Below are 19,650 nucleotides of genomic sequence, written 5' to 3' on the forward strand. Positions count from 1 at the left end.
CACTCCAGGACCCAGGCTGCAGCCATGCAGCCTACAGCAGCATGGGTGGCCTGCCTGAGTCTCCACTCTGGGCTGACACCCTCAGGCTGTCACCCTGCAGTGAGGCCAGAACTGCACACTGACTCTGCTGACCCTGGGAACCGGCTTCCAGAGGGGAAGTGTGTGTGGCAGGGCACTGTTTGTGCCTGCCACTTTAAGATCAGAGCCAAGTAACCAGCAGGTGCCTGACTGTGGCAGCCATTTTAGATTCAGGGCTGCCTATATAAGCAGGGCATTTGGCTGTTGGTGGCCAGGCAGCAACATCGTCTAGTTGTGAGGCTTCTTGGAACACCTGGAGGTAAGGGAGGAGCTATAGGTGATGGCTAGGAGGCTTCTGGTCCTAGGCATGACCTAAAACTGTACCCTGCTGGGAGTGGGTGGCCTGGTGGGGCTCTCGGTGGTGCAGGAACCCCCAGGAAATGCCAGGCCAGTTACCAACCCAGTGAAAGGTGGGTCAGGGCATCTTAACTCCCGCTCCCACAACCAGGTGGGTTAACCCCAAGTAGGGGCCAGAATGCAGACCCCAGTAATGATAGTGGGGCTAGAGTGGCATGGGGCTAGAGTGGCATAGGCCTGATGTAGAGTACCCTTGACAGGTCAGGGCAGGGGAAGGACCAGAATGGTCAGAAGGGCCAGGGGCCCACCACAAGGGATGCCCAGAGCTGAAGGCCTGGTTGATGTAAGGGGAATAAAAACTTGTTCTTCTGAGACATGTCCCCAGTGCGCATGCTGCTGAGCGTGGGCAGCTGTGCAGGTAGGCTAGAGAAGGGAGTGCTGGAGGAGCTGTTTGGCCAGCACCTCCCACACCCTGTGCCCTGGTCCCTGGTAGTGGGTGTGTGGCTCTACTGGGGTCTTGGTGGGGTGGGGAGGGCACTGCTGCCGCTGCTGCTGCAAATGGTGCTTTCACTGCCTAGTGTCCCCCATGTGCTGCACCTCCTCCAGCCATGCCTCGTAGAGGAGTCTCCCTGGGCCTCACAGATGTTATGCTGCACTCAGGCTGCAAAATTGACCCAGGGGAGGTTGTCCTCATTGAACTCAAGGCAGGCTGGAGGGCGAGTCAGTGTCCCTTCAGAAGACACAGCCCACCGGGATGGGTCTGGCCCGGGCAGCAGTTAATGTGGGTCTTGTGGGGGTCCAGGTGCCCAATGTAGGGCCACATAAGCCAGAGTAGAAATGGGTAGTTGGGGTCCCTGATGAAGAGGGGCAGGACCACCATGGCCCCCAACTGCAGGTCAAGCACCCCTGGTGTGAAGTGCCCACTCTGTAGCAGCAAAATGCACATGTAGACATGCCCAGTGATGCCAAAACAGAGAACCACTATCAAGATAGTGTCATGAATACTGATACTATTGATCTTTGTTTCCAGATTATTGTATTTTTAAAGCATATCTGATATGATTCATTTACTATGAAAATTGTGCAGAGTTAAAGCAAAAAAAAAAAAGAACAGACAGCAACAACATTATGACTTTTTGTATTTTCTTCTGATGCATTGACCCTATAAGGTGTTTTCATTTTTTCCTAACTGCAGGGGATGTTCCTGATAGGGAATAGATGCTTATGCTGAGGCTAACTTGAGTTTCACCTCTGTGATGGGTAATATCCTAATTTTCACAGAAGAAAATAACCATCAGAAACTTGTTAGGAAAGGCAAAACAGAAAAACTGCTATGGAGTAAAATATAAGTTTTTTTGTTAAACTCTCTCTTTTTTTTGTTTTCTTAATAAGGGTTCCCTGAAAAATAGATAATAGCTCTTAAAAACAGTATCTCTTCTAAGATTATTGTTGTCATTGGGCTCATTTTACGTACAGAAAAAAAGCATTTATCCTGCCCTTTGAAAATGAACCAGGAAATTTTTTTTGGAGACAAAGGAAGCCAAAGAGAGAATAAATCTGTCAGAAAAACTAGTGCAGTAAAGTAACTCAGGGATTATTCCCATCGAACATGCTCTGTGCCTTTAGAGGAATAAAATTATTATAACAGTGTCTAACAGGATTAGGTACTCCACAAATGAGAGCTCTTGCTTAATTAATATGGGATTAATTTGGGCTGACAAACCACTTGTATTACTCAAGTGATTGTTGGGATTATTTAGCTGGTGGACCAGGGGTGTGTGAAAAGACAGGACACTGTTAAGGTCTGGGAAAGAAGGCAAGGGGGCTCTGCTGTGTAAAAAGAGGGAGACACCTAGAATTGTTACCCTTTGACTAGACTGTAGGTGATGGCTAGGAGGCTCCTGGTCCTGGACATGACCTAAAACTGTACCCTGCAGTGAGGTCAGGACTGCACATTGACACTGTTGACCCTCCATGTAAGTAATTAGGGACTTCACCCAATTACTTACATGGAGGTATGGCTGGTGGGTGAATTAGACATCCAAGTGGTCAGTTGGACTGGCAAGTGGGGTTGACCCCTAGGAAGCAGCAAGGAGCCTTGAGGTCAATCCATGCCCTATCATGCTGCACAGCAGCAGAACTCAGTAAACAAAATATTTGGGTATGTAATTAAGACTTGCCCCAGTTGTCACTTTCCTGCCTACTCTACAACCTCCTGTCTGGGAGGGGGAAGAGACTATAAAGTAACCTGTGTGTGTAGCCCCAAAGGGTCCCTGAGGAAAGGTTATGGCTTACTCTGTTTGCTATTGAGCATAACCATTGGCACCTCATTGGTCCTATGGTTATATATTCTGTTTTGGTGACATAATTTTAGGAAAGTACTGCATTCCAAAAGTCAGCATGACTTGCAAAGCTGGGAGAAGATCCCAGTGCCAACACTACCACTAAACAAATGACCAACAGGGAAAGAACATGAAATGCTTCAAAAGAAAGGCTGTACTGTCAACCAAAACTTTGCTTTTCATACATGCACCATGCAGTACTGGGCTCAGGAAAAAAACACATTAATCTTTTCTCTTCCACCTGCTGCAGGTGAATAACAAGGCTTATCAATCTCAATGACAGTGCCTAGAGGAATCAAAATATTTTTCACTATGGACTACCTCACATTTTCCAAATCTCTGTATGTCTCTAGGACTGATTTAGGACTTATTCCTATAAGATACTTAGCCTCCTTTTGGAAGTAGAGGAGAGTCAGTAACTTGTGTCAGGTACTCAGTAAGGTGCAGAATTAGGTACTCCACAAAGAACTCTGCATTTTATCTTATCTTATCTTGTTGCATGTTAGCATGTGTTTTATCTCGGGTACAGTAAATATTGTAGCTCATACATCAGCCTGGGAGGGTGTGCAACCCCCATGCCCAGAGCTTGCACACCTGTACCCTTCCAGTACATGGTTGGCACTGCCAAGTCTAGGAATATTTGCCCCTGCCACACTATGATGAGTTAGGTCTCTGCCACTGGTGGCAGGTGGGGGGAGGCATGGGGAACAGAGCCAGGGAGAAGGTACCACTCCTGTTGCTGGATCCATTACTACCACTGATGAATGGGTTTTGCCACCGGCAGAGACACCAAGGCTGGTTCAAGACTCTGGTGTGGTACAGGGGATGGGACCAACAATCAGTAACTTATCATTCCCAGCCATAGCACTACACTGGGACCAGTTTGAGACTCAAGAGTAGTGCCAAGGTTGGGACTGACAGGCAGCAAATTATGCTTATATTATCTTTTATGGAGAAGTCCAACAATAGCTAAATAAATGTAACTTAATATGATCTGAAGATACTCCTCTCATGAAAAGTTTTAAGTTTGTACTATACAACATGGCCCTTCTTTATCTTCTTTAACTGTCAAAATAGTATAACAGCATGTGGCTCTGCAATTCACTTAGGAGACATTGTCCACCTTATTTTTTACTCTGATACACTATAGATACCTCACTGATCTTTTTCTACTGTTGTTCTGGCAATACACTGTATGATCCTGATACCAGAGTGCAGAGTTTTCTGAATGAAATTAGAATACAATTGAATTAAATATGTCTTGTTGTCTCCATAATGAATATCAAAGTGTGACTAATTGAGAAGCTAAAATTCAATTAATTTAAATAACTTCAACAATTGTAAACAGAGCTGGTAAAATGTATTAATTAAAAAAAACCCGATGGTTTCTGTTTCCTGATATTAGAGTGCCATATTTAAATAGCATTACACTGTGATTAATTTATTCTGAATGTTTCCTGGTTGAAGTAATTATATTCAATCAAGGTCTGTCAATACAATTAGCTATCAATTGTCACTTTATATCAACTATATTGGATTCAGGTGTATATAAACAGTCATTTGAAATACTCGAATTTTTTTTTTTTTTCCCAGACAGGGAAGCATAACTTTTTCATTTCATTTAAATGTTCAAATTGTTATCATTATCTTTAGAAATATATGCTTTAGAAACAATGATCAATGCCATGGTTTTTAAAAATATATGGGCTCTGTTACTACTTTTATACATTTTGTCACCTTGGAATCAACCTTTGTATATTTTTCTATCCAGAGAACATGGATAACTTTTAGTGCCCCACTATCTAATAATCCCATGATATTCAGCATATTTACCTCAACAGAACCTTGTGAAGTAAAGAATAATATCAGTTTTACAGCTGGGATTCTGAAGCACAGAATGGTAAATTCACGTATGGTAAATTCACGTGTCTAAGGTTACAGGTGTCCCAGGTCCCAGGCTAGAATTGTCACCAGTGGGCTATCCTTCCTTCTCTGCATGGTTCTGCACATATGTTAGAAACCAGATAGTTCTCAAAGTCAGATTCCATAGCTCTTGTGATGGTGTCTGAGTACCAGCTGGGGGTCATTGACAGTCACAGAAAACTACTGAGTAGTTCTACTAAGGTGTTCCAGCTGAGTACTGCAACTTTTATTTCAAAGGTGCTACTCCTTCAGTCAGCTGCACAGTTCTGCTGACTGATCCTGGGTGAAGAAGTAGCGTCCTTCGAAGTGTAGCAGCATTTAAAAAATGGACCCACCTGAAACAATGGGAAGGGCTACCCAGCAGGGAGACAGAGTTTGTCCCAGCGGGAACACTGTAGGCTTTGAGGTCAAGTGAAGCTGTTTTGGAGGGAACCTTGTTGGAAGTGGGAGGGGGGGGGTAACCCCAGCAGAGTTTTGAAATAGAGCCATTAGCAAAAGCCCAGGAAGGGCCCTGGGCTGGGATTGGCTGACAGGCTTGGATAAAAGCGGGGAGCAGTTTTCCCACAGGGAGAAAACAAGGGGGGGGTGGGGCTAGTCTCAACACAGTGGTCCCTCGGAGAGCCCCTGGGAGTGCCCTGCAGAGGCAGTAGCAATGGCTGCAACAGGAGTGATACAGTATCCAGTTCCTCTCTCCAGCCAGGGAGCCTGTGGCAGCAGGATCAGAGAGGAGCTGCTTGTGTGGAGACTCCAAGCCTGGGAAGACCTGCCTGCAGCCCAGTGTGGCTGGGTGAGCACAGCAGAACCAGTGGGGAGGGGGACTGCAGGAGTTTTCCCTGTTTTCCCTGATAGGTGAGGGGCTCCAAAGGCTGGCAAAGCCCAGGAAGGGGCTGAGTTTGCTGGGGCTGTGAGGCTGTGTGGGACAGGAGAGTTGCTACAGCCTGTAGTGCAGATACTGCTCCCTGCTGAGCTGGGGAAGGGGGGCAAAGGCAGGGGAAGGCTGTCTTGCAGGGACTGCAGAGGAGGAGCTGCCACCTGATGCCCGGAGACCCTTGCTGCCTGGAGACCCCAGGAGCACGGAGATGGACATCAGCACCAAGGAGCGTTAGGGGTAGTCCATGGCATCCTTGAAAGGATCTCAAGGCACCCTGTTTGAGAATCACTGATGCAGGAGAAGGGTTTTTCCTGTTCTTTGTTAATCAAGTTCAGTGACAATGTATGTTGGAAATGACCAGAAGAAAACAGCTTCCTAATATATCTATTTGGCATCATATAAAATTATGCGGGTTTTTTTTATTGGAATAACATCGGCTGCTTTTGAATGAGCTACAAACATTTAAAGGAATAGTCTTTTTCTTATAAATACTGAAGTTTTTATTATTCTCACATTAGTAAAGTACATGGGGGAGGGAGATTTGTTTTTCTCCTCTTCAGTTTCATTATCCTCCTGCCTAAAATGTTTCATCCAGCCAGAAACAATGATATATGTTCAATTTAAGCAAACACGCCTAGTCATTAATAAAGATTAGATAAAGTAAGGTGCAAATATGAATCGCAAGAGGGGGAGGATGCTAGTACATGGAAGATTTTGTTTCATCCATGTGATATATTCCTTTTAATATTCTTTGAAATGATTTATGTGAAAATAACCTATGCCAAGAGGAGAATTAAATAATTTGCCCTTAACTATTCATGAACACTTCTATTTAAACCTTCAGGTTTTTCTTTTGTTATTAATTTAAACTTCTGTGTATATATTACTTTATAATTTGATCCTACATGTATCAGTATCTTACAGGTATCACTAACTGTGCAATTTTATGTCACTCTGCTTCTATTATATAAAGGAGTCTGAAGTGACTTAATTATTTAGCTTAGGTGTGAAAGATAAGGTCCATGGGAGGAATTTGACCAAAACGGACACTTCATTTGGCCTCTGGTGATTGCCCTGTGCAGGGCCAGTCCAGGACCGCAACCCTGCGTACTGGATCTAGCACCTATACCACCCCCTCCAGCTGGTCTGAGTCTGCATTGCAGGCAGTTCTTGTTCTGGCTGGACTATGGCAGATGCTGCTTGCAGTGTGGTCCCAGAGTGAGCACCATGTTCAGGGCAGTCCTGGACTGGCCAGTGCAGGTGCCGGATCTGCCATGCAGCAGAGAGGGCTCTGTGGGTCCCCTGCATGCCAGATCTGGCACCTGCTCTGGCTGATCTGGGTCTGTCATCTGAGGTGCCCGCTTCACCCATGCTAGCTGCTATATGCTGTCTGCCCCAGATTGGCTGAAGCAAGTGCCATGTGTGGCTTGCATCTGAATTTGTGAAAACTTGGCTGGGGTGGGCAGCACGGGCACTGGATCCAGCATTTTAGGGGTGGGGTAGGAGACAGGGATCCATGACCCTGATCCAGCTGGTTCCACATCATTCAACCAACCCATGATTTAGTTTGTTTTATGTGATTTTGCTTATTTTTACAAACCTTACTCAAATAACCATAAGTTAAAGCATTCCAATGACTGGATCTTCAGTCTGATGATTGAAGGCCTTTTTTTTAACTATCTTGTACCTTGCATAGTTATTTCACCCATGTTTATATATAATAAATAATACCACAATCTTTCAGGTATGTTTTGAGAACTAGTTACCAGTACTTAATGTTTGCATGACATGTTAAGAGTCTTTGCTGAAAGCTTTTATATAAAACAGTACAAAAATTTTAATTTATGGCATCAAACAATACTGATTTACATCAGTCTGAAAGATAAATGTGTGCTTTGCTTTGTTTTACCAATTAATTTAAGTTCAGATGTTTGTGGTAATTCTATTTACAATGATTTAAATTAATCAAATTATTTTGAAGGAAAAGAAAATAACACTTGCACCATCAAACTTGGGAAGCCTGAAAAAACTTCAGGCATGGAAGATTAACAGTTGTCTTTTCCTGTTGTATCTCACTGATCGATTGAAGTTAGCTGCAAAAAGGAAATGATACAAAAGGGTTATTAGGACACGTTGCTGTTCCTGACTCAGATGCTGTCTTCAATAAATCACAGCATGCTTTGAAATAGCTTAAACTGCAGGGACTGAGTCTGACTGTTCTACAACACCAATACTCTGTGCCATATGTTTGTTATTAATTTAGGCACAGTTGGTTCCCATCAAAGCTAATAAAAAAACCTCTGAAGCTATTATTATTGTTAAACCAGAGGTCATGCCATGCTTTACAATGTACCTAGAGTCTAAAAATGCCATGCTAAGTTAGTAAAAAAAATTAAAGTAGAAAAAGTATGAATAATTATTAACAAAATTGCCTAAACTGAATTATATCCACATTCCTGGTAACTTTATGAGGATTTCCATGACCTGTCAACTCTTGGATGTTTAAGTCTATCCCAAAGTTCATAGGTACGGCAAAGTAGCTAAGACGTGAAATTTGTTGTAACTGGGTTTCATCTGAGAAAATGACAAAGCTTGTGGGCTCAGGATACAATTTCAAATAAGTCGGGGACCTCAGAAGGGGGAAGGTGACAGGATATATTGAGCAATGGAGAGGTGGCATTAGGGAGAATGTCAGGAAAGTTGCAAGGCTAGAAAGATATGAACATTCGTGAGGAAGCAGGGTAGAATTAAGTAATGTTCTGCTGAAACTCAGAAGAAAATAGAGAGCCTTAACTAAACCAACCTGAACCGGAAAAGGAACCAGGATTTTCTTGGGCCGCCTCTTAGAAGATGCAATATGTGCAATAAATATGTTTCTCCACAGGGGACTGGTAGTGGGGAACGTGCCCTGCCTGAGATTGCTGTCCTGAGTGATACTGAGTCAGGGGCCAAACTGCGGTCCCATAGGGCTGGGCAGAGTGGCTGCAGCTCCTCCCACAGGGCCCACAGCAGCCATAGTTGAGGTTTGGGACCCCCCCCCACACCCCCCCAACAGGGAGTGGAGGTAGTTTTACCTGTGTTCTGGATGATGGTCCACAGTTTGTCGGGCCGCCTGCTTCCAGTCCAGTGTGTCCCCACAAATTCAGGAGGCACCAGTCACTCCCGTGTTTATCAATAGATGGCTACAAGGTTTCCTATATTTGAAATAGTTATACGGTATAAGTGCCATAAAAATAGTGTATCCAGAAGATATTAAGCAATGCTGTCTCACTTAACAAGAAATCTGTATCTTTTGTTTGAATTCATGTTAATAATAGATTTTAGGGAACAGAAATTAACGTATTAACGTAGCATGAGCACTATCAGAAGATTGTTACGTTGATTCCACAATACTAATTTACATATGTAATTTGCAGAGACATTAGTGTTTTTGGCAATATTTCATGGGTTTTTTTAATTAACTGAAACGATTCTAATTTTGATAGGGAATGAAGCAAATGCGATGGACCTTGGCTGTAAGTAGAGTGGAATGCTGTTACAGCAGAGAGATTATGGGTGCTTATACATGTGCAGCAAGGCTGCTCTGATGTGGTGTAATTATTGAGTCTGCTCAAGTGTGGTAAAAACCATGATCTAGAAGATTCCAGCATCTCATATATTAGCATTTCTGCACTGAAAAATGATGGCAGAGGCACTTTAACCAAAGCTCATTCAACAAGTTTTAGTTAAAGCACCCCCACCACCATTTTTCAGGATGGGGACACTGATACATGAGATGCTTCAGGCACTTTATTTAAACTGCCTCCCCCTCCCCACCTCCTGGAGCACATGTATCAATGCCCTATATTTCTGTATTGGTATATAGAAGTATTTTAGTGATCATGAAGGTTACAGGACTGGCAGTTCTATTTATCCATAGAGCAGATGTGGCAGGGGCAATAAAATAGGCTTATTTTTTGCTGACCTATGTTCACTAACCTAAGCCTCAGGGTACTACCTCTATGAGCCTAAAGTATGATTCATCTTGCATGCCATTTTAAAAAGTGACCTATACAATAAAATTGACAAGAAAGCTCCATTCGTGCTCGATTTATAATTTAGACATTTCACCTATCTTTTTTTAACCGAACAGATCATAATTCCCCCCCCACCGTACTCCACAATGTCCACCAAACAGTCTTTAGTCACTACAGATGTAGCCACTACTTCCCCTAATAACTTAAAAGTATGAGTGTTCATAGGTCATTACGGGATTCAATGAACTGTCCAATATCCCAACAAATTCTTTAAATTCATGGTGGACTGATAGACTAGATTAAAATCATGATATTACTACAAATAATATTACATAAAATATTACTACAAATATATGACTCACTCTGTCTGGTTAATTATTGCATACAGACCAGTGACTTTCACGATATAAAATCTAATGAGTAAAAAGGTTTTCATCATTTTTCATTTATAGCACAGTTTGAAATGCCTGGGGTCATTAGGTATGGTCAAGTATGCTGTAAGATTCTTATTAATATTCTACTCTACTTCCTGTAATTCTTATTATAACTCTTGTAAAATGAGATGCCGTTCATGCACTCCACAAATTAAATTGAAACGCCTCAAAATTCAACTTCATAAAAACAGTGGATAATTGTGTAGTAGTTCAACTCGTTTCTTGAGTTGATAAAGCATATGAAGAACATTGCAAAACTACTTGAGTTAAGAAAGCAAACAAGAATAGATATATCATAGGGCTGTTATACAATTAATCTGAATTACTTTTCCATAAGCGAGTATCAGAAGGAAAATAGTTTCTGAACTGGAGCTATGGATCAGTTTAATTCTCCTTTTTCTCCCTTCTCCAATGCATTATTTTGGGTACAGATACTTTGGTATTTGCATGTGAATGTCTATTCAAATAATCACTTTAGGTTAAAACAATTCCTAAATATATATTGGAATTTAGAAACTTACAAGAATTTGCAAAGAGGGACCAGAAGCAATCTTATTAAACAAATAATAATCACATGCACAGACAAAATGATTTCAAAAGATCATGTGCTTATTTCAGACAAAAATAAAACTAGATGATTGAATTGAGTAACTGCAACACCACTATTCAGATATCAGCAATGAATGTAAACATTACTATGTTCTATGAAAAAAAACATCTACACATTTTATAGTTGTTTATTCATCAGTATATTTTCTTTGAACAAATAGAGAAGCCTGTAGGGGGATAAACAAATCTGTAATTTGGTCCCTCCTATTTTAATAACAAAGGTATATCTATGACACTTCCAGTATCCTCAGGAGTGCTGTTCTCAAGTATAACCTGTCCACTCACCCTTGCCCTGCAAACACCAAACCCAGCAAGGAGGTGATGAAGTTATGTTGAACGCCTCCCTGTCAAGCAAAATGGAGACAGATTTCACAAGCCTGGCTTTGAGGAGTAGCTTTATTGCCTCATTTATAGATTTGGTGCATATGAAGTTGGAGCAAATGGCAGTGGTCTAAAGAGTAGCAATCCTGAAAGAAGACTCTTTTTAGGTAGTCTGTGGAAGACATTCATACAAAGATAACCCATTTCTATTATAAGATTAAACATACTCAACACACTTCTACAAATGGTTTTGACTTCAACAAATGACCAGTTTCCAAGAGAAAATTCTTATATTAGCATAATTCTGACCAACTCTAATTTTTCTTGTAAATTTTATTAGAACAATATTCTAGGAATAGTAGACTATAAAGACTTAGAAAACTTTATGTCCCTATCATTATAAATGTTAATGTTACAAATTATCATTGATCTTATTGTACACATTTAAAGTGCTCTGCCATATATTTCTGGCCTGAATGGCACTAAAGATAAGATTTACTTTGACTATTTTAATCATGTTGCAGTATTTTTACATCAAGGCATATAATCGTTTCCCCATTATTTTAAATATGCTGTTGGAGAATAGGCTTTTAAATGTGTGTAGTAATGGCAACACTGGGGAGGGGGCGTGAATCAAACTACTACATTGTATTCTAGCATTGACATTGTCAGTCAATAACAGATTTTCATTTAGAATATGCTATATCATTGTAAAATATTTAAATGAAACATCATAGAACTATTTTGTTCAAAGGAACATTTCCAGGTGACACAGTGACAATACCAACACAGTGACAATACCAACCAGTTAGTCTCAGAAATCTAAATACGGTTCCCACTGCACCAAAGAGAAGAAGAAACAAGTTGTTGAAAAGGGCTACATGATGTATGGATACCTCCTTACACATTAGTCCCTGAGTTCTCCCATTGCCACATTTTAGGACAATTATAGAGAATCCCTTTTGGTGGGTCATATCCACCCTTTTTAATCAAAGTAAAGGTTTAGCAATTTTTGTCCCCTTCATTCTAAGATGGAGTGAATTCATTTATACCTGAACTGAAATCACTGGACATTTGACATTTTTTGCAGCAGTTATAAAAAGGAAAACATGATCACTTTCCTCTGATCCTTCCTTGTACCACTGGGGAAATCCAAGAGAATTACTTTTTCCCCCTCCCCCACAGACATCTGAGTTGGCCCTGCACTAAAAAAAGGACATGTTTCATAGTTTAGCTTTATTAAAAAACATATCAGTTAATGACTGAAGAAGACCTGTTTGGTTAAGGTGGACTCAAAACGACCTGGTTTTTTAACAGTATTACTCAGACAAAGAAATATAACTCAACGCCATCCTATTCTCAAGCCATCTTTGCTGCTTAATTATAAACCTGACTATGCACTGAGCAGATGTAGATGAACAGTGTTTATTTCTTTGTTGCCACTTTGGACTCACTTTGGAATGAGTTGTTCTTAAATCCTGTTCAGCTTTCCAGGATACAATCTTCCATTATCTCTGAAATAAGTGGATGTGCTGGCCACAGTCTACAGTGACTAAACAGTCTCTGATACAAATCCTTGCCCTTGTCCAGAAAGGAAGGAAGAAAAATATCCCGGAAAGCCTGAAGACCAATCCCATATGAAGTGAAATATATTGTCTTCAATTCCTGTATAACTCTAAAGAAATTACCAAATAGTTTTTATTTGATGACAATCAAAATATAGTGCTGTGAACTGCACTAAATCAGTACGTTGCTGGGAATGCACACTCACATACTTTATAGTCATACTGCGTTTGGTCCTGTTGCAGGGTAGGCCTACAACTAATAGGCAGTCATTTGGACTGACATTTCAGAAGCACTCAGCCTCCCACTGGCCATTAAATTAAGCTTTGCTTCAAGAAAATGGTCCTCTGCTCTGCTATCTTTTTCAACAAAAACTGCTCTCTCAGCTGTTATGTGAAAACAAAAAGTTTTACTAAGACACTGTAAAGATTCACATCTTTTCCTAGGCCTACAGATATTCAGAAAGCCTGAAGTAGACATTCAAAAAGCTCCACAGACATTCAAAAAGTCCAAGGCAGAATTGACCTAAGTTATGCAGTTTTCTGTAAGTGGCATAGTTTACATCTGTAGTTGATAGATCACGTTTGCCCTTTGGTGGAAGGAGCAAATCTTAGACCAGGTTCCAGCATTTTTAAAACAGTTTATGTGTGATGAACTTCTGTTCTGTTTTAGGAATAGATCAGTTTCTGATCACTTATACCAGTAAAAGTGTAATGTCCGTACCTGGCCTCAGTCTCAGAGTTGAAGTCATTATCTTAGTCAAAGAATTCATCATCCATCAGATTCATTTCAAGAGCTTATTGCACATCTGTGTTTTATTTGAAACATCATCTAGCTATACTTACTAGCTAAGTTAGTGTGAAATGAGTAGATTTCTGAGTGTTATTTCTTCAAATGTAAGATAAGTTTCTCTAATACAAACCTAAATCTTGGGTCATGATGCTGAACTCTTCAAGGCAATATCAAACCTTTTAATGAATCTAATGGATGATCAGTTGCATTTACTATAAGCTATATGTCCCTGGTTACATTTTAACTATAAGGTTTATATGAGTTATGTTTTACACGATGTCAAAACAATTTTATTGTCTTTCCTTCTCGGCTAACTACCATGCTTACTTTAGGCAGCTCCCTTTTCCTCACTTTATCTCCTCACTACTCCACCCCTTTTTCTTTCTATTTATTTTTTAAATTGCTACACAAAATAACTGAACAAGACTGAGAGAGACTATTCTTTCAATCACTAAATAAGAAAGATTGATCTATTTAGGTATGTGAATGAATTAGGTTTGTTAACTTCTCCTGCTACACCAAGCATTTCTGGCCACACCAGAACTGTGAGTTTTTGCACTTATCACCTAATTCAAATGAATGATGTAGTTCCTAACAGTCACAAGTTCAACCCAGACATCCGGAATTGGGGCACAGTGCTACACTGGGGACAAACCAGGCATCTAGAGCTGAAGAGTCACATGCTGGAAGTCCAGAGCTGAAGGGTCAAAGCAGAGAGAGCAGGCAGGAGCAAGACAGAAGATGCATGTTGGTAACAGGTTCAGGCAGGAACAAGGCAGAGAAAACAGGGAGCTAAGGATCATGGAACAGGTCAGGAACCAGAAGCACTGAGGACAGACAGAAAGGGTCTTCATGCAAGGTCAGGGAGCAGTACTGCTTATAAGAAGCAGCCATGCCAGATACTGTAATAGGGACCAGCTAAGAGCATTCAGGTAGCTGCCAGACGTCTCATAGGGGCTATCAAAGGCAGCCGGAGCTTCTCTGAGTAGCAGGCAGACAGATTCCTGACACTAGCTCTCAGATTCAAGGAGACAGTCCAGCATACATTATGGTTAGTCTACATTACAAAGGCTTCCTAGAATCACTATAAATGCTGACTATACTGACAAAGCTCCCAATTGGCAGGATGATGTGAACCACACTTACAGAAGGACTCCTTTGCAAGTCCAAGTTGTGCCCACATGGGAGTAAGGGTTTGTCACAAATCTAATAGGAATAGCTATGCCAGTAAAACCTCATAGTGTACAGTTGTACACTATAAAGCATTTTGTTTGTGCTTTAAACTCTTCTAAAATCATGAGAAATACAAAATAACTATTTTTAAGTCAGAGTTTGATGTAATTTTGTTATTCTAGGACATGGATCTACATCCCTATTTTCTAGTCCAGAAGTTGGCAACCTTTTGCCAATGGTGGGTCAGGATAAGGTGGGTCAGCCCTAAGGTAGCCATCTATGGTTTCACTTTTTGTTTGCATCCCGTTTACTGCTGCTTTCTTTGCCAGTGATCGCTAGCAATTTTCCATGCTGCCAAAAGCTGACAGTGTCTACCACTGCTGAAAGCTGCCATGGGATAGAACTTGGTAGGCTGGACCAATCTTTCCATGAGCTGGATCTGGCCTGTAGGTTGTCAACCTCTTCTCTAATCCAATCTTTTTCTTGGCAGTAAAGAAGTGGAGTATGTCGCCCAATGCACCTATCCAGACTTACAGCAGGAATAGGGACATGGCTATGCTTCATGTTAGGATCACTGTGCTTTCTAAGCTATTAATTGAATTCCAGTTGACTCATACATTTCCTGGAGGACAGCATGAGAAGACTGTTTTCAGTGATGCCTCTCCATCTTGACTTCTTCCACTGATAGGAAACATTTTTACCCAAGGTTGTTCTCAAGTAGTGTCTACTAACTGTGTCAGACTTACAGTGCTTTGTCCAAAACTTTTTCTTGTGTTGCTTACTACATGAGATCACCCTCCATTTTGCTGCATAACTAAAGCTAGTGAATTTTGAAATCTATCCAGCAAGTTAAATTGATAACAGATGCTCCCATGAGAAATTTTCAAATTTTTGTTGTGTGCGCTTCTGGGTGCATGAGAGAGAGAGAGTGAGAGAGGAAAAATGATTGTGACATGCTTCAGAGCTTTATCTAATTGTATTTCCCTGCACATTATTGGTATGGAATTGATTCTTTCCCTTTCCTTTTTTTTTTACCAATAATGAAAAGTAATTAAATGTTGAAAGTCAGTAAAAAGTGATCTTTAAAGAAGACTTAAATGACTGTACTGCTCTAGCGTGGGCCCCAGCCAGCTGTCACTCCACTACTTCATCAAACATGCTATAATGCATTATCAGAGCAACAGTACTTTGATGATACATTACTTAAAAGCTTTATCAGAGCACCATCTCTCTGAGGCCTACCATAGATTCAGGCCTATAGGGAAGTGCTATCATGAAGAGTCGTATAATTTACACTTAGGCTTTGTGATAGAGTTGTTTGAAAAGTAAGAATTGATAGTAGTTTTCTTGGTCTCAATGCAGCCACTAAATTCTACCTCTGATTATGCTTTTGAGCCACAGAAAACTGGGCTGATATTATTGTCTCTGTGGGCCCTTGACCTCTTTTCCTAAGACTTTTAGTGGCTAAGATGCTTTTTGTAGCATTGCATGAGAGAGAATATTTGCTAAAATCCTCCATAGACTCCCAAAGGCTTCTATACAATTATATATGCAAAGTCAAGGGGAAAACATAAAAAAATTAAGTAGGATAAATAATATGACAGTTTAGGAAATCTATTTATATACATGTTATACATTATGTTTGATATTATAGATACTGTGCCAAAACTCTATTTTGAATGTGGAGCTCATTTCCTATCCTTGCCATATTTTGGCTTCCCACTTGGCCTGAAATCCCAAGTCATGGTGACATTTGTAGGCCCTCAGTACCAAAGCAAACCTTCATGACAATGGCTTCAATCTAATTTCAAATTACTTTTTCACTTTTGAATTCATCTCGTGGGAAACTTCAGTCACCCTGACATCTGCTGGAAGGGCAATGCAGCAGTGCACAAGCAATTCAGGAAGTTTTGAAGAGTGTTAGGAACAATGTCCTGGTCCAAGTGTTGGAGAGGCCAACTAGGACCCATGCTCTTCTTGACCTGCTGCTCACAAACAGAAAAATTGGTAGGGAATGCAGAAGTGAATACAACTTGGCCAGCAGCAACCACAAGATGACTGAGTTCAGGATCCTGAGGAAAGGAAGGAAGGAGAGAAGCAGAGTAAAGACCCTGAATTTTAGAAAAGCAGACTTCAACTCTCTTGGGGAACTGATAGGGATGATCCCCGGGAGGCCAATCTAAGAGGCAAAGGAGTCCAGGAGAGCGTACTTTAAATAAAAGTTTAAAGAAGGTTGTACTTTAAAGAAACCTTATTGACGGCTCAGGAAAAAAACAAACAAACATCCTGATGTGCAGGAAGAATAGCAAATGTGGCAAGCAGCCAGCTTGGCTTAGCAGGGAACTCATGAGGTCCCTTCAAGCCCTAAGCTTAGATTCATAGATGGTCAGGGACTGGAAATGACCTCACAAGATTACCATGTCCAGCCCCCCTGCATTAGGCAGGAAAGACAACCGGGGTTCCCTGCAAGTTGATTGTCCAGTCTCCTCTTGAAGATTTCCAGGGTAGGTGATTGCATCACCTCTAGAGGGAGTTTGTTCCACATAGTTTCATAGTAGCTAGGGTGAGGAGGGACCTGAACAGATCATCTAGCCTGACCCCCTGCCACAGGCAGGAATGAATGCTGGGTTCACAAGACCCCAGCAATCCAGACACACTGACTGTCAATGAGTTTTCCTAGAATTAAGCCTGAACTCAATTCCAGGATGTTGTATCTATTACTCCTGGTCTTCCCATTGGGTACCCTGGCAAACAGTTGTTCACTGAGCTCTTGATGTATTCCTCTGATGTTCTGTAAAGCTGCTACCAAGTCCCCTCTCAGCCTTCTCTTCTTTAGGCTGAAGAGGTCCAAGTCCATCAGCCTCCCCTCATATAGTTTGCCTTGCAAGTCTCTGATCCTATGGGTAGCTCTTCTTTGGACCCTCTCAAGTTTTTCCACATCCTTGTTGATGTGTGGCACCCAAAACTGGATCAAATACTCCAGCTGAGGTCTCACTAGTGCTGAGTACAATGGAATAATCACTTCCTTGGTTTTACATGAGATCCATCAGTTGATGCATACCAGACTGTTGTTTGCTGTGCTGGCTACTGCATCACACTGATAGCTCATGTTCATGCGACCATCAATATTACCCTAGGTCCCTTTTGGCCATTGTGCAAGTCAAATTGTCACCACCAAGCCTGTAGGTATGTAGGGTATTATTTGCCCCTTCTCAGTGTTGAACCTCATTTGGTTCTGATTCACCCTCCTCTCCAGAATGTCCAGGTCCGCATGTACCTGCAACCTATCTGCAGACGTGACCATGCTCCCCCATAACTTGGTGTCATCTGTGAACTTGGCCAGTGAACTCCTCATGCTTGCATCTAAATTGTTGATAAAGATGTTGAAAAGCAATGGACCAAGCATGAACCCTTGAGGGACACCACTGGCCACTTCTTACCAGGATGACATAGATCTATTCATAAGAACTCTTCAGGTCCTACTTCACAGCCAGTTTCCCACCCACTGAACCATCATCAGTTAAGCCCACAATCTTCCAATTTTCCCATGAGGGTATCATGGAATACTAGATTAAAAGCCTATTGGAAGTCTATGTATACAGTATCGACCTCCTCACCCATGTCCAGGTGGCAAGATACCTGATTGTAGAAGGAGAAGAGATTGGTAAAGCAGGACCTGCCCATGTCAAAGCCATGCTGGCTGGCATTCAGAATCCTACCCTCTACAACTGAGTCGCACATAGACTCCTTGATGAGTTTAGGTAGGAGATGAGCAGCCAAGACTGGTGAATGACCAGGTTAGGGACCATTTAGAAAAGCTGGACATGTACAAGTCCATGGGGTCAGACAAGATGCACTGAAGGGTGCTGAGGGACTTAGCTAATGTGGTTGCAGAGCCACTGGCCATTATCTTTGAAAATGTGTGGCAGTCAGGAGAGGTCCAGAATGACTGGAAAAGGGCAGATGTAATGCCCATCTTTAAGAAAGGGAAAAAGGAGGATCCATGGAACTACAGCCTCACCTCAGTCTCTAGAAAAATCATGGAGCAGGACCTCAAGGTCTCAATTTATAGGAAGCTGAAGGTGAACAGTTAATATGGCTTCACCAAGGGAAAATCATGCATAACCAACTTGATGGATATGGGAAGAACAGTGGACATGATATATCTTGACTTTAGCAATGCTTTTGATACAGTCTCCCACAGCATTCTTGTAAGCCAGCTAAGGAAGTATGAGTTGGATGAATGGACAGTAAGTTGGGCAGAAAGCTCACTGGATCATCAGGCTCAGTGGGTAGTGATCAATGGCTTGGCAGCCAGTATGAAGTGAAGTGCGCCAGGGCTTGGCAGCCAGTATGAAGTGAAGTGCCCCAGGGGTTGGCAGCCAGTATGAAGTGAAGTGCCCCAGGGGTTGGTCTTGGAGCTGTTTTTTTTCACTATCTTCATTAATGATCTGGAAAATGGGATAGAGTGCAACCTCAGCAACTTTGTGACTGACACCAAGCATAGGGGAGTAGTAGATACACAGGAGGGTAGGGCTAGGATTCAGAGTGACCTAGACAAGTTGGAGGATTGGGCCAAAAGAAACCTCATGTTGTTCAGCAAGGACAAGAACAAAGTCCTGTGCTTAGGATGGTTATATGATACATGGGGTGTGTATAGAAGTGTTCTGTGCATGTTTTACAGCACTGTAATTTAGAGCACTTTTAATAGCACTAAAAAGTTACAGTATTATTAAACATGACAAAAGTGCAGTGCTTGGTTTGGGTAGGATGGGGGAAGGGGGCTCTGAGCCTCCCTGCACTTTCCAGGCCAGGCAGTAGGGGGTGCTCTGCAGCCTCCTAGGGCTGCTGGAGACTGTGTACAGCAGAAGACCAGGGGAGAAGGTGGATCTGGGATGAGTGGTTGTCATTCAACCTTTCATCTGACCCTACCCCCATCCCAGCACTGGGAGTGAGTCCTACTTCTGCCACAGGCCAGCCAGCAGCTCTCACCCAGGCTGACACCCTGGTTCCAAGCATGTGGTCCAAACCATGCAGAGTCTCAGGGTATGTGTGTCTGTGTGTGTCCCACTGAACCAATCCCCTTCCCCCAGCATTGCCCAGCCCGGCCCAGAGCCTGTCCTAGCTGCAAGTTCTGCAATGCACCCACCAGCCTTCTGGGATGGTAGGAGCACCACAGGGCCTGGGGATCCCAAGCACAGAGCCAGATCTTCTGGCTGTACAGCAAGCTA

The 19,650-nt window shown here is 42.1% G+C and overlaps 1 long non-coding RNA gene across 1 annotated transcript; it reads right to left on the reverse strand.

Moving 5' to 3' along the window:
* Nucleotides 1–217: 217 nt before the first annotated feature.
* On the reverse strand, nucleotides 218–18,290 carry LOC109305610. Its single transcript, XR_002099652.1, has 3 exons — nucleotides 18,277–18,290; nucleotides 13,178–13,182; nucleotides 218–306 (listed from the first exon to the last, which is right to left on the reverse strand). It is a non-coding gene; the product is annotated as an uncharacterized LOC109305610 (long non-coding RNA).
* Nucleotides 18,291–19,650: the final 1,360 nt, after the last annotated feature.

This window comes from Crocodylus porosus, unplaced genomic scaffold, assembly GCF_001723895.1.
Source record: "Crocodylus porosus isolate Cpor-Errol unplaced genomic scaffold, CroPor_comp1, whole genome shotgun sequence".
Lineage (NCBI taxonomy): Eukaryota > Metazoa > Chordata > Crocodylia > Crocodylidae > Crocodylus > Crocodylus porosus.